The 14,587-nt window shown below is 46.3% G+C and overlaps 1 protein-coding gene across 3 annotated transcripts in view; it reads left to right on the forward strand.

Annotated features, from left to right (window-relative positions):
* The window catches only part of LOC111144616 (chondroitin sulfate N-acetylgalactosaminyltransferase 1), a 323,544-nt gene that overhangs the window by 205,580 nt on the left and 103,377 nt on the right, over positions 1–14,587 (forward strand). The window lies entirely within an intron of this gene.

Below are 14,587 nucleotides of genomic sequence, written 5' to 3' on the forward strand. Positions count from 1 at the left end.
ACCCTTCTACGAAGGGAATGCAAGTGTCTGGGATGGAAACCTCTCAGTCCCATGTCCTTTCCCAGGCCCTGGGATTTCAGGCGACCGGTCGGTGGGAGGTGGGATTCGACATCAGTCAGCTTTACTGGGCCCTCCCAGGAATCCCTCAGCTGGCAGCAGAGAGGAGATGTCTTTTTTCTCACTCAGCTGGCGCTGACAAGCTTCTCAGGTTGTGGACCTGTGGCTCTGGGTGTTCCTGTGACTCAGCTACCCTGTCAGGGCTGGCTGCCCTGCTCCTGGTTGGCAACTCCTTCTGAAGGAAGGCTTTTACTAGGGCTTTCTGAGCAAGGCTTTGGTGGTCTCAGCTCATCTTTTAAAGCTGGACCACACACTGAGCTGTCTCTGCCAGCTGCCCCTCCTCTCTCTGAGGGGAGAGAAGGCTGAGTGGGGTTGTCCAGGCAGGACTCTGCAGGGAAGACACCTGGTACCAAGAATGCCATGTGTCGGGGACTCTACTGGGGGGAAGGGCAGGAGGACCAAAGAGCTGGGGAGAGAGGCAGGTGCCAATGATCTGAGAACACACTTGACTGAACTGCAATTCCTATGTAAACAAGGATTTATTTTTCCGATTATCACCTCCTAATTTGGTTTTCTCAAGTCGTATTCCTTTGAAATGTCTGCGAGTTCTTAGCACCAGTCATAATGAAGATAAAAGCGGTAATGATACCACCCATTGTGAGTATTTCTGTTTGTCCTCTGCAAAGCAGTTTCACATTTGTTTAAAGAAAATTGACAATATTTTTAATCACCTTTGCAACCAGGATTTTGTGCCCTGGAACAAGACTCTGGCCCTGGCAAATAAATTGGACAAAGAACACAAAGGTGCCCTACGGAGGGGCATGCTTCCTTTTCTGAAAGGGGTCTGATGGTGTGGTCAGTTTGTGTTCTGTGCTGTTTGTGGCTTTCCGTGGCCATGTCTCTGGGCTGGCGTGCTGCCTTTCACGTGTCTGCAGTGGAGACCATGTCCTTATGTTCTCTTTGGCTTCTTTTGTCTGATTCTTAAACTGAGGGTGTAGAATGTGTAACAGAGGTATCCTTTGTTGTGTTGTGTTTTCACTCATGCCTGTTTTAACACGGAGCCAGCAGGTTGGAAATAAACACCTGCCAGGCATCAGTCCGCAACAGGGTTAGCCCGCAGTAGCTGAAGAAAGTCCTTCAAAATCTTATCTCATTATAGGCTTTTAATAGAGATAAAGCAATGTTCATTAAAAGCTGAACCCTCCTTAGACTCACTACTCCACAGAATAATTGCTTTTATATCAATCTCGAGACCCATTAGCTTGGTGCCAGAAAATAATTCCAACTCTTCTTTCTGGATAGAAGGAGCTATATAAAAAAATAAAGAAGGATGGTGACAGGGCCCATTGCATTTCTTTTCACCTTGCCCTGGGGCATATGAAAAAGAGTTGAACACTAAGAAATACTCAGACCAAAAAATCATACCAAAAAAATCAGACCAAAAAATTTTAGAGAAGTATTAGACAACATCAATAAAATGGTGGATATTTAGAGTTCACGATTTCCCTCCTATTTTAAATTAAGTGGTGGAATTGGAGTAGGAGTAGAAAAACCTTAATTAGGAGTGCTTGGGTGGCTCAGGTAGTCAGGACAATGACTCTTCTCAGGGTCCTGAGTTCAAGGCCCGTATTAGTCTCCATGCCCAACCTACTTGGGAAAAAAACAACAACAACAACAACAAAACCCCAAAACCTTAATTAGATCTGTTGTCTGTTTTATATCCATAATCATTTAGGGTTTCTCCCCAGGGTCCCCTTTCCTACCCAATAAATAGTACTCACCTTGAAAAATTCATCTGAAAGTTCTCTGGTCTTTCCAACCAGAGCAGTCTGTCTCTGCTCTGAACTACAGCAACATTTGTTCCTCTTACATTGCTCACAGAGCCCTAGTGTCTCAGTTATTTTTATACCTGTCCCTCCCAGGGGACTATTACCCTTGTGAGGACAATTGACCCTCCTCTTTATGGCCTACCATAGTTGACATGGTCCCTTTCACACAGTAAACATTCTATACGTATTTGTTGAGTGAGTGGATAAAATTCATATGAATTGGAACATCAGTGAAGAATTTCAGAAAACTAATTTTCTGTGTTCACGACATAATTTGCTTCCTACAAGCGTCCCATACTCCTTTGCGGTAATGCAGGGAGGGTGTGGACTGAGTGTGCAGACTTTCAGGGTGGGGGCCATCTTCCACCAGCATAGCCTGGAATGAAACCGTGTATGTTTTTCTCCTTTGACATTATGTAGCGCGGTTGTAGAAACTGTAGCAATTGTTACAGATTCTCGTAAGTCATCAAAAGGATAATATTCCAATTTATCTTTCAGGAAGAGGGATATTTTGCCCGTCACCCATCTTGGGCAGCTTTGAACTGAGAGCTGTTGTGTATCAGGATAATGAAGTACAGTCAAAAGAGGGAATCCAGGAACTCTTCTCACCAGAGACATTGTGAAGCCTTATTTTGGGAAGCAGCTTCTATTGGTGTCTGAAGTTTTCTGTTGAACCCCAGGAATATCTCTAGTGCCAGCAGGTGAAATCAGAACACTAGTGTATTGTCCCATATCCTTTGGAGCTACTGGATAATTGCATTTCAAAAGTATCCTAGGAAGTTCTGAGAGTTCTCCCAAACAGAACCTGCCAGCCTTTTAATAGTGACTCGGTGGGGCTAACCGCCAAGTTGTGCCTGGGGTCCACGCGGTCTGTTCTCTGGTCAGAGAAGTTTGCTTGCGGCTTGTGCTCTCATGTCCATAGCTCTGAAATCTGTTGTCCTGAGGCCCAAGCTGTGTTGAAGAAGCTCAAGAAAACCACCCCTGTGCCCTTCCACTCTGCCGAGAGATGCAGCCAACTAAGCCCGTCAATGCCATTGCCCTTTCATATGCCAGCAGCCTGGCGAGCTTTTTACCACTTGGTGTAAATGGCAGTTTGGGGATAACTTTTCAGATTCACTACCAATTTCTTTTTCTTTTCCTTTCCTTTCTTTCTTTTTCAAACTTGGCTTTAGGGGCACAATAGGGATGTGAAAGAGTTACTTCAATTGGAAATCTTGGGAGTGTAGTTCAGAGGCAAAAGACCAGGAATCTGGAGCCCTAGGTCCTAGTTCCACCTGCTTCACAACAACGCTGTAAATTTGTGTAAACATCAGCTATTCCTCCTTGGTTGATTTTTCTGAGCTGTGAAATGACATCAGTGCCAGGCTTATACCTGGGGGGTTTGGGCCTTATTTTGGCTTGCACGGATTATGTGTGAGCTTCGTGCCGGGTTCTGTGCCCAGCGCCTCACATGCACCGTCTCCTTTACTCTCAGGAGGACCCGAGGTCCCTGTGCTCCCATGTTTGGGAAACAAAGGCCAAGAGAAGCCAAGTAACTATAGGACTCGACTAGTCTGCACCCTAGAACCTGTCTTCTCAGCCACTGAGCCGTACTGATAGGCTGGAAGGGGATATGAAGTTGTGCTTCAGAGAGTCAAAACAAATAGAAGTGTTAAGTCTCGTCTAGGTGCAGGAATTGGCAGAACCGGCATTTGCCTGTTCTGGTAATTCAAAGAAGGCAGGCAGAGGCCGCCTAACACAGGCCCCCCACCCTGCATCTGACGTTCCACAGGCTGTACCAGGTCCACAGGTCCACAACCAAGCTTGTTTTTCTGCTAAATCTCCTCTTGTGTGTGCTGGTTTCTTCAACGGTGGCCCCATCCTGTGAGTCACTCAAGCTAAACCCTAGGCCTCGTTCTTGGTGGACACTTTCTTTCTCCCTCTCATCTGATTGGTGTCCACATCCTGGAGATGGTACCCAAGGAGAACTCCTTGCCCCCCAGGTTTAGCGCGGCTGCTTCCGCATGCCTTCGTTGGAACACCGAGGTGGTGGGCTGGCTTCTTACCTGGCCTCTCTAATGCCGGTCTCTCCCTCTCCAGCCTGTCTCAGCACTGCGCATTTGCTAGAATCCAGTTCTGCTCCCGTGACTCTCTTATCTAAAAACTTAAATGGCTGGCTAACCATCACCTGTAGGGTAAAGTATACCTCCCCTGTCATGATATAAGGGCCGGCTGTAGTCTGTGCGGGCTCCTGTTATAAGATACCATACACTAGTGGTGTAACAAAAGAACATTGATTTCTCACAGTTCTGAAAGCCAGAAGTGTGAGATAAGGGTGCCAGTGTGGTTGGGTTCTGGTGAGAGCTCTCTTCTACACCGGACTCTTTGCTATAAAACTTTTCCCAGCTCCTCTCCTACCTCCTTATAGCCCAGCACTGTGCCTCATGCATTGGCATGCCAGCCTTCTCTCTGCTTTTCCCTATTACTGTGAACAGGTCTCTGTTAAGCATGTAGCAAGCTCTAGAAAAGCCTTGTAGCATAGTGTTCAAGAGCACAGACAACGGAGACATACGGCCTGGTTGAGAAACCCAGTTTTGCCGTTTCATTGCCAGATGACTCATGCAAATGACTAACCTCTGCCTAGATGTCCTTATCTGGAAAATGGGTATGATATTAATAGAACCTGCATCATAGGAGACATCAGAGAAATTGGAGGAAGATGCAGATAGAGTGGGATCGTATACAGAAAGGCAAAAGTTTGCAGAAAGAGTGTGGACTATGTTAAGAGTGACAGAGACATCATGTTCGTGGAATGTTACATAGTATTAAACTGTAAGACGAACTTGGATTAAGTAAGTACTCCATGCTGTTTAGCTTCTGTAGAAGTAGGATAGCGTCTTCTGTGGATAAATTTCTTGATAGGAGCAATGTCTTGAAATATTTTTAGCCAGAACCGTAATAATAGTTAACCCTCTGTCAGGGACAGTTGACTACAAGATAGACTTGGCATGGGCTACCGGGAGTGGGAGCCGAAGAAGGGGTAGGGAAGGCTGGAACAGGTGCTCATAGGCACAGTGGGCTGGAGCAGAATCTACCTGTAGTCAGTGCAAGGTTTTATTTTTGTGAAAAATAATAATACATCTTGTGTTTATGTAATATTGGACATCTTCCTATTAATTTTTTCTCTATTATTGGTTCTATTTCCAGATCGAGATAGATGGCACAGAGAGAGAAGGCTTTGCTGATCTCGCTTTGTGGGGTTTCTAAAATAATTCTGCACAATCCGTGCTTTCTCTAGTCCTGTTATATAATAACCACTTGCTAAAAGAAAGCCCCTCATTTGTGTGCTGCTGTCTGCCTTGTAGGTGGGGAGGGAAGAGGAGAACCGAAAGGTGGTAGGCTGTTTATTTCATCTTGACTAAAAGTAGCAGTTATCTTCTTAAACCTTCTTACTCCAAACATGCCAGCAGAGCACGTCAGGTGACTCATGAAAGCGGCTGTCAACACCTTTTCGATTCAGGATGTTTCCAGCGGTTGTTCCTTCCAGCATCTGATGGGGGCAGAGAGCCGGCACTGCCCTTCCTTCACAAGATGGGAGGCGGCCCAGACTCACGCACGGCATCATGCTGACCGATGCCCAGGACTGGGGAGCAGGGGCAAGAATGACAGCCCAGGGAGAAGGCAGCACACACTAGTCGTGAGAAGACTACATATGCCAGAGAGAAAAGGCTTCTCGGTCATTGCTCTTTGGCCATTGCTCTTTGCACTCAAGCACGGAGTCCCACCTAGGGGAGCCCGAGATGGAGAGGGAACACTGTGCTGTCTGTGTTCCCCAACTCTTGCCTTCAGGTCGGAGTGCCATTTTGCACTCTGAGAGACTGGTATCTATGGACCGCTTCTCTTCAGAGGCCTCTTTTGTCCTGTTTCTAGGGCTCTTTCTGCTGTGTGTGTTCTCAGCTTCCAGCTCTTTCTCTGTGGCCCTGCTGGTAGGCATTGCCTCCCTTTGCTGGTTTTCTCGAATTCTGCGTATTGCATAGCTCTGTCTATGCCCCGCAGCATCAGCCTGATGGAAGCAGGTGACTGTGGTGGTGTTTGGGGATGTGAAGGCCCACTAGCTGCGTGGGAAGGTCACTGGCCTCCCCGGTTCCCAGTTTCCTCATCTCAGAGAACAGGGATCGATGACTCACACGTGGTTTAGGGAAGACAGCAGATAATGCATGGGGCCTAGTGGTTCTCCTGGGCTTTTCACTGGTGCCCCTCCCTGTCCCAGAGCTGCCTGAACAGACAACCCAGGGGAGCACTTTTATCTTACTCTGGGAGCTTTATGTCTACAAATGTTGTAAAGCCATTGGGTGGTACACGATTAAGGCATTTGGTAAACATTTTTAAATTAAATTAATTTATTTGAGAGAGAGAGAGAGAGGGGTGTAGTCCATGAGTGAGGGAGGAGCTGAGGGGGAAGGGGAGGGGGAGAGAGAATCTTAAGCTGGTTCTATCCTCAGTGTGGAACTCCACACAGTGCTTGATCCCATGATCCTGAGATCATGACCTGAGCAGAAACCAAGGTTTGGGCTCTTAACCGACTATGCCACACATGTTCCCCAGTAAACCTCATTTCTCATTTTCCTCTCCCTTTTCCTGTCTGCCGATAGGGGGCATGGATCGTGTTAGCAGAAAGGAGAGAAGTCCAGTTTCCCTCTCTGTGTTGCTCTCACCGTAACTGACGTGGGGCCCATCTCACCGTGGAGCCACCCTGGCCTTCCCGGCCTGGTGCGATGTGGTTCACACCTCTGACCTCACCTCAGAGCTGATGCTTACCACTCAGCAGCTCTGCCTGACATCTGCTCAGGGCTCTGTGCTTGTTACTCAGCCAGAAGTTCCTTGGCTGTGAGCATCGCTCACTCTTAATTATTCCCCTCCTTGTTAATTAACAGTGTGCTTTTCCCTGGAAGCTGTGCTGTGTGACCTTGGGAATGTGGTCTCCTCGGGACGGGGGGCAGGGGAGGGCTGCTTTTGCCTGAGTCTCCACGGATGCCGGGGCTGACTCTGGCCTGCACATGAGGGTATTAGTTGACACACGGTGAATGGCCATTGCATGGGTGTCTCCTTTGCCATGCTTTGGGTGGAAAGAAGTGAGAAATCACTGTTTGGCAGGAAAGACTTTCATAGCAATGCCAGCCAGCTTCTTACCCATCTGAGAGATGTTCTCTTTTTCTCCTTTCAAAGAAGAACATCTCTCAGTTGATTAAAAATTCGACTTGCTAGGGTGCTTTTTATTGGAGCTGCCTTCAACTTGATATGTGGGTATAAGCCCTTGGCATCTGCTCAGAAGCACTTGAATGTTGCCGATGTCTTCTTTCCTGGCTCCCCCGTGGGGTCAGGGCAGTGCTCATACTGGCCATGGCCATGACTGGTGTTATTTCTAGGGATAGCATGAGTTTGCAGAGCTGGTAAGCAATGTGGAAGTGCAAACCACAGCTAAATGGGGAGCCAAAAAATTATATAGAGAGGAACCATGCTTACTGCCACATCCAAAGGGCTGGACAAGCTCATAAATAGGAAGGTTCATTATGAGTTCAGAAGCAAGAAAGATTGGACACGATGGGTGCATGATGAGGAACGGGTCTCAGCAAGCAGTCCGGGATTATTAAGGGTGCTGAACAGGATAGCCCAGTGGGTAAGAGCAAGGTTTTAGCATCATCAAATCCAGACAAAGCTGGATTTGAAACCGGGCTTGGCCGCTTGCCAGCTTGGGCAAATGACTTCACTGCTCTAAGTTTCAGTTTCCTTATCTTTAATGGGGGTTAATAGGACTTAGCTCATAAGATTGTTTTAAGGATTAAATGAGAAAATGTTTATAAAGTGCTTAGTGTGATGTCTGGCCCAAAATAAATGCTCAGTAAGTGGCTGTAATTATGAGCACTGAAGGGTGTTGGAAGCCTGGTTTCCTGGGGTTCGCATTTTGTGGGGCTGGGCAGCTCCACCAGCCACAGAGGGCCCCGTGGGACTGAGGGGGGAGACGGAGACCCAGGCAAATCTGTCTGTGGTGTTTCGGCAGTTGACTCAGCCCTGCATATGTGCACAGACACCTTCCTGCTGGGATAAGGTTCCTTATTAGACTTATTCTTAGTCCCCTGAGTAATGCCTTCTTTGCTAGGACCCTTCTCTCTTTTCACTCTGTGGGCTCCGCGGTGGCCCCTTGTGCTCACTGACCCCGTAGGATCCTTCTTGAAACAGGTAGGGGGAGGGTGCAGGGCGAGTAGTAAATGTATGCACACTCAGGGACTGCCCCCCCCATCAATTCTTCCCTTTGAAGTTTCACCAGCAAATTAAAAACCAAAATCAAAACAAGAGAGAAGAACAAAAATGGTTTAGACCTGTTTCCTGATCTGGGGGCGTGTGTGGTTGTGATTAAACTCTGTACCTTCACTTTTTGATGAGCAGACCCTAATTTCTTCTACCACATTTCTTTTTTCCTGCTTTGAAGTAGGGAAAATGGAATCAGAATGATTCTCTTAGGAGACCACTGTGGAGTCGAGGGGATGGAAGTGTACCTCTCACCTACAAAGTTGTCGACAGAGGTCATCAGCCTCATTCCTCTGGACCACTCCTTGCTGGTCCCTGGAGAACGTGCTCTCAGAGCCAGCTTATAGGGAGGACCTCACAGAACAGACCGGCCGAGAGTCTGAGTCCTCTAGGAAGGCAGGGGAGTGTGTGCCTGGCAGTGGTCTGGGCTCGTGGCCTGGCGGCAGGCGTTGCACACCCTGGCATGCAGCCAGTGTGGTCCAGAGGCAGGAAAGTCTCTCTGAGAAGGGGACAGCAAGGCAGGCGCCCTGGGCCGTGGAATTTGCTATTGACTGGGGGCCATGGAAACGAAACATGATCAGGAGGTCAGTAACACCCTGAAGTAAGGTCCCTGGGAGTGCCCAGGAAGGTTCATCAGGGTGAGAAAACAAAACAAATGTTCTACTGCATTATTTTAAGAGTGCTGTTTTGTGAACACAGAACACAGCAATACTATAAAACGTGTATATAACTTATAAATGAGTAGATTTGCATCCTTCTCTATCATCTATAGGTCAGAAGTTACTTATCACCTGGAGTGTGCCTTCATTTTGGTAAGTTTGGAGATGGCTGCTTCTGAGGGCCAAGGTCAGAGGAAGAAAGCGGCAGAACTGCTGGCATGCCGGAGGCCACGGCCCACGTAGATCCCTGTCTGTGTGAGGGCAGAGCCTCGGGCCCAGCCCAGGTAGCTGGTGTCGGGGCTGGACGAGGTCAGGGAGGAATGCTTCAGACTCCTCATGGCCAGTCGGATGCTGCTCTGAGTGTTGGACTGTTGACGTCGCTTGGAAGCCCTGTCCCCAGCTGGGACTCGGCTGCAGCCCCTTTCCATTTTTGGGCGATGATACTGACCCTCTGGCCTCCTTGCTTTAGCTCTTCACTTGCTCTCAGGGTCATGGCTGAGGATAAAGCATTTGGCACTAGAGTCGACGCTGACTAAAGATTCATGGGGGAAAGGAAACCCACGTCCAGACAGCGCTGTGACTCTTGGGAACCCCTGCTTGCACACTTCCAGGTGGATGTGGTTTAGGGAGATTATGAGTTCTTGTGCTCCTTTTTGGGCCATTTTCCCTTCTTTGCAAGTGCCTCTACCCTCCACGAACTGTGAACAAGGGGCCGATGATTATGGACTCGACAAAGCAGTTGCAGGAATTGGTTGTATGTGCTCATTTCCTTTAGGAGAAGGCAGATGGGAAAAACTTAGGCAAGTCTGTAAACAGAATGCACTGGGAGTAAGCACTGTGAGCTTCCGGCTTTTCCAGCGCTCATAATGGCTTTTAGCTGTTTTCTGTTGAATTTTGCAGAATTGTGCTCCACTTCTGCCTATGTTACCGGCCACTCACCTCAGATCCCCAGGACAGTGTGGGAGGTGAACACACGGTGAGATGGAAGCCCACGGGCGATGATGCTCGGGGTCAGATTGGAAGCCCGCTACCATAGGCTGCATGGAGAGTCAGCCCCAGGTGGAAGGAATTCTAAAGGGAGCCACATGCTTGAGTAAAGGTTGCCGTGTTGCATACATTTATATCACATATACATTTTTGAGAGCATTTGGAAGCTTTTTGAATAAGAATCTTTGCATGATGCCTTTTCCATGCACATCCAGGATGATATATTTATCCAAGAGATAGAATCTCCATTTATGTTCTGTTAGTACAGCTAATCATTTGACTGAAGGTTACTTGTGGCCTGGCCATCCAAGAGCTGACTGTGTGGGCCGGGGTGGACCAACTCTCATGGCTATCCTGGGGCTTTGGTCTACCACTTCCTGGCCCGGGAGACCCTGCTTGTTTTTCCCCCATCAACCCTCTTGGCTGTGCCTGCACACAGGGTGGAGATGCCTTATAGAATTCACTGCCACTCCTTGAATCGTTTCCTTTATCACTCACAAGGCCTGTCATTGTGACATGTAGAGCTGCCAGACCTGGTCTTGAGGTGAAGCCACTGTCTTTCTGCCCACTGCTGATCCTGAAAACGCTGCTTCTGTGGGACTTGTCCTAGAATCCTTGGCGATTTATGAGGATCTTGTGGCCATTAATAGACACATCTTGGCAGTACTCTCTCATGGTACACAGATTTTGTGACCAGAATGTTCACTGGGATCTGTAGAGTGAAGTGCCTACACCCATCCTTCTATTTCTCAGAATAGGTACTTTTGTCCTAGTCATAGAACTTCTAATTTGCACTGTCCCCATTTGGGGTAAAATGTTGGACTCTGAACCAGACTTGGGCTTGTCTTGGTTTTATCCTCTAAGATCTTCCACTCTAAGATGAAATGATGCCCATAGCCGCTCATCTATCTTATCGTAACTAATGTTAATTCCTACCATTTATTTTAACCTTTGACATTTTAAAATGTATTCATTTATACTTCTCAACACCCCTGCTTTCCACGTACATTTGATAAGCATTAACATTTTGTGTCTGTTTTAATGGTGTTTAATGGTGCCTGTAGAGGGCTTCTATTACTGTCATTTGAGATGGCCTTACGCACTCTATAAGCTTATAAATGTGCTGATACTGGAGTTTGTGCTTGGTTTGTCTTCTCCTGTAACTTCTTACAGGAGCGCACTCGACATAGTGTGCTTGGTAACTATTTGTTTTGAGTGTGATAATGGTATCCTAGATGGAGCTGACTGTGCTTCTGGCCCACTGTTGGGTCCCTGCTGGGTCATTTGGAGATCTGCGTGGTGTTCTGGATGCTCCCCGAGCCTAGCAGGATGTCAGAGCTGTCAGACAACTTCCACCTAGCATCTGAGAAACCCATCCATTGCTGGACCCTTTGGCAGAGGCCCAATGTGTCTTTCAGACTTTCTGCCTTATGTGTTCAGAAATTGCTACAGATTCCTTAAACAACCCCCTATCTAGATACCTTAGGGAAGACGTTCTTAGGGTTATTCTGGCCCATTGATGCCAGTCTGCACTGAGAATGCTTTTCCATTCTGAGATTTTGGAGAATAACATTGCTTTATGTGGGCTCAAACCTGGGTGGGTAGGTACTAGAAAGCATTGCTCTTCAGCACTGTCTTGCCTTTATAGACTATGAAAAAGCCTTTACCCTGTGGTTTTGTTGTTCAGAGATAGCAAGAATGGCAACAGAACCATTGTGCTTGGATAGTCCCTCCACTCTAATCAATCAATCCAGTGTTTGGGGCAAGATGTGTCACAGAACCATCCTTGGGAGGTTGGGCCAGGGACAGGAAAGTATTTAGTAGACAGGGGAGCAATTAGTAAGGATGGACATTTAGAAAGTAAGTGGCAAGAGGGGCGCCTGGTTGGCTCAGTTGGTAGAGCACATGACTCTTGATGTTGGGGTGTGAGTTTGAAGCCCACGTTGGGTGTAGAGATTACCTAAGAGAATAAAATCTTAAAAGAAATTAAAAAAATTAAATTGAAAATGGCAAGAAATCTGATGAACACAAGGATTTTCTATAATTAAAAAAAATAGGAGGGGCGCCTGGGTGGCTCAGTGGGTTAAGCCTCTGCCTTCGGCTCAGGTCATGATCTCAGGGTCCTGGGATCGAGCCCCACATCGGGCTCTCTGCACAGCGGGGAGCCTGCTTCCTCCTCTCTCTCTCTGCCTGCCTCTCTGCCTACTTGTGATCTCTCTCTCTCTCTGTTGAATAAATAAATAAAATCTTTAAAAAAAAATAGGAATATGCATCTCTCTTCTCCCAAAGGTTCTAAAATTGGTTATTGACAGGCCTCCAAGCTTGCTCTCTACGCCTCCCCGTTCCCAGCCACCCCCAAAGACTGAACTAGTCTAAAATCTGGGTGTCTTTTCTACGTTTTTAAAATAGTAGCACTATGCTGCTCTGAGCACATAAAGCTGTATTTTCACTGTCACCTCTGACTTGTAGTAGTCCTTGGTAATTACATGGTGCTTTCCTTCTGTAAGTCTATGAACACATGATAAATGTTAACTCTTACTTCTCCCAGCACCTCTGTAGAGAGAGGGGGAGACTGCACGGTGTCTGTTATCCCTGCGCTTGGTCTCGTTTACCTACAGGTTTCGCTCCATGTTTGGTCTGGTTACATCTCCTTGAGGTATTCTTTCCTGTGTGTGGAAGAGCTGGTTAAGTGGCGGGTGCTCTTAAGAATGATGTTCTGTGCTGCCACGTGGAAACCCTAAAGTCTCCATAGAAGCAAGAAGCCAAAGGACAGGCCTCCTGGCTTTAGGAAGCAGATATTCCTAGCCTCCACAGTTTAGCCAGTTTTTACTGTTTTGATTACAGAGGAGATTGCTAGAACAGTTAGAAAGCATTCTGTCTGTCAAAGAATGTATCTGCTCCTGACATGTAAAAGGAGAAATCCTTCATTGCCTCTTTGGTTGTAATTTTTACGGCTTTTTCTTAGTTCTTGTAAAGAGTCATTTCTTCCTAAGATCTGTTTTTTTTCTCCTTTTACATCCCGAAGAATGGAATATCAAGTAACTTTGAAATTTATACTAGTGAATTGCAAAAGCTGGATGAGATGTTGAAGAGACTTACGGAACAGAACAAAATAATTACAGTTTTAAATTTCTTTAGCCATCCTTAACTTTAATATATTGCTTCGTTAAACAACATGATTTCAATTTATTATGCAAATGTAACAATTATTCCATTAAAATCTGTTAGAAAGATCACACCCTTTGTTTCTGTGGCACAATAAGTAATGTTGAATGTTCCATTTTTGTTTTTGATTTGCTTATTTTGTCTTTAATGACAACCCATTTAAAGTAAAAGTCTTTAAAATGGTAGAATAAAGTGATAACATGTTTTCACTGGTAATTTAATACTTGGATATAATGAGTTCATCTGAGAGATTTCATTAAAAACAGCAAGGTGCCTGAATACCAAAGCTGAGATGTTTTTAATCACAGAATTATAGTAATTACACAAATCCCAAGATTTTCATCCGACAGAACGGGCTTCCAGAGCTAAACATGCACTTTAAACTTAGCACTAATAACTATGTATTGTTCTAAATTATAGCAGAGAGACTCCTTGGGCTAAGGGGAATATTGGAATTGAATTTTTAAGGAAAATTGAGAAATAAACTATTTTGGTAATGGTATCTGTAAGAGGCACATCACCATGATAATGGAAGAGGATCTCTGTATGCTTTAGACATAGCAGGTGCATATCAGATAAAGTCAATGAGCCCATTATTGTTGACTATATTTTCAACATAGAGAGAATGCTAGAAGGAGCACCTCTTTCTTCTCCCAGGGGTCCTGAAGTTGCTAATTGACAGGAGTCCTCCTTCCAGTCAGTAAATGAGACAGCAGACCACCAGTAAGTGAGATGATTATTGGCCCAGAATCTGGATTTTCTCGGTTGGATGAAGACTCTGGAAAGAACAATTTGGTTTTTGTGGGGATTATTTAAAATGTCAAATTTTTATAAAATGGTCAGGACATAGTACCCTCAGGGAGCTTGCTTTTAAGAGAAGTTATATAAAAAAGATGCACCCAGGAAGATTTTATAAAAAATCTCCCTAAGCAAGAAATTTTGTTTGCTCTGTTTTCTATTTATCGTTAATTCTTTCTGTTTTCTGGCTCAGAAGGGTACGGGGAGACAAGGAAGGGGAGTAAGGGGAAAGGGAGGACATTGAAGGAGCATGTTCTGAGGTGTCCGTGATGGGTGGAGGAGGGAGGAAGGAGCTTGGGGCAAATGAAGAAGGCGGGTTAGGTTGGCTTCTCGTGTGTGACAAGGGGTTTGGAGTTTGAATGAAAGGCTCTGCGATCCGTCTGGGTATTCCTGATGATCAAGCAGGACCCAGAAGACAGAGACATGCCTGGGATTGGAGTCCTGACAAGATAAGTATTTCTGGTCTCCATTCTCCCAACCCCATCCCTTTCTGTGGTAAACTCATCATCCCTGGTCTGCAAGTTCCAACTGCCTCTGGACTCCATCTGATTATGTTATCGTCCACGTGTGTTATTTGCATATTTGAAGCTCCAGGGGCTTCCCCCCTGCCTCATTAGAAAGTTTGAAGACCATTCTGAGTCAGGTCCCAGCCCTGCCCTCAGTGAGGGCACACAGGTGAGCTCATATAAGCCTCCGCTTTCACATCCCTCGCTGCTGGGCGGGCCTGGCTGGAGAAGCCCCTGCCTGCAGCATCAGCTTCCTTAAGGTTTTGCTTTTTCCCTTCTAACCATCAAAATAATATGTGCC

The sequence above is a fragment of the Enhydra lutris genome, unplaced genomic scaffold, assembly GCF_002288905.1.
Source record: "Enhydra lutris kenyoni isolate GAN:26980312 unplaced genomic scaffold, ASM228890v2 scaffoldscaffold11, whole genome shotgun sequence".
Lineage (NCBI taxonomy): Eukaryota > Metazoa > Chordata > Mammalia > Carnivora > Mustelidae > Enhydra > Enhydra lutris.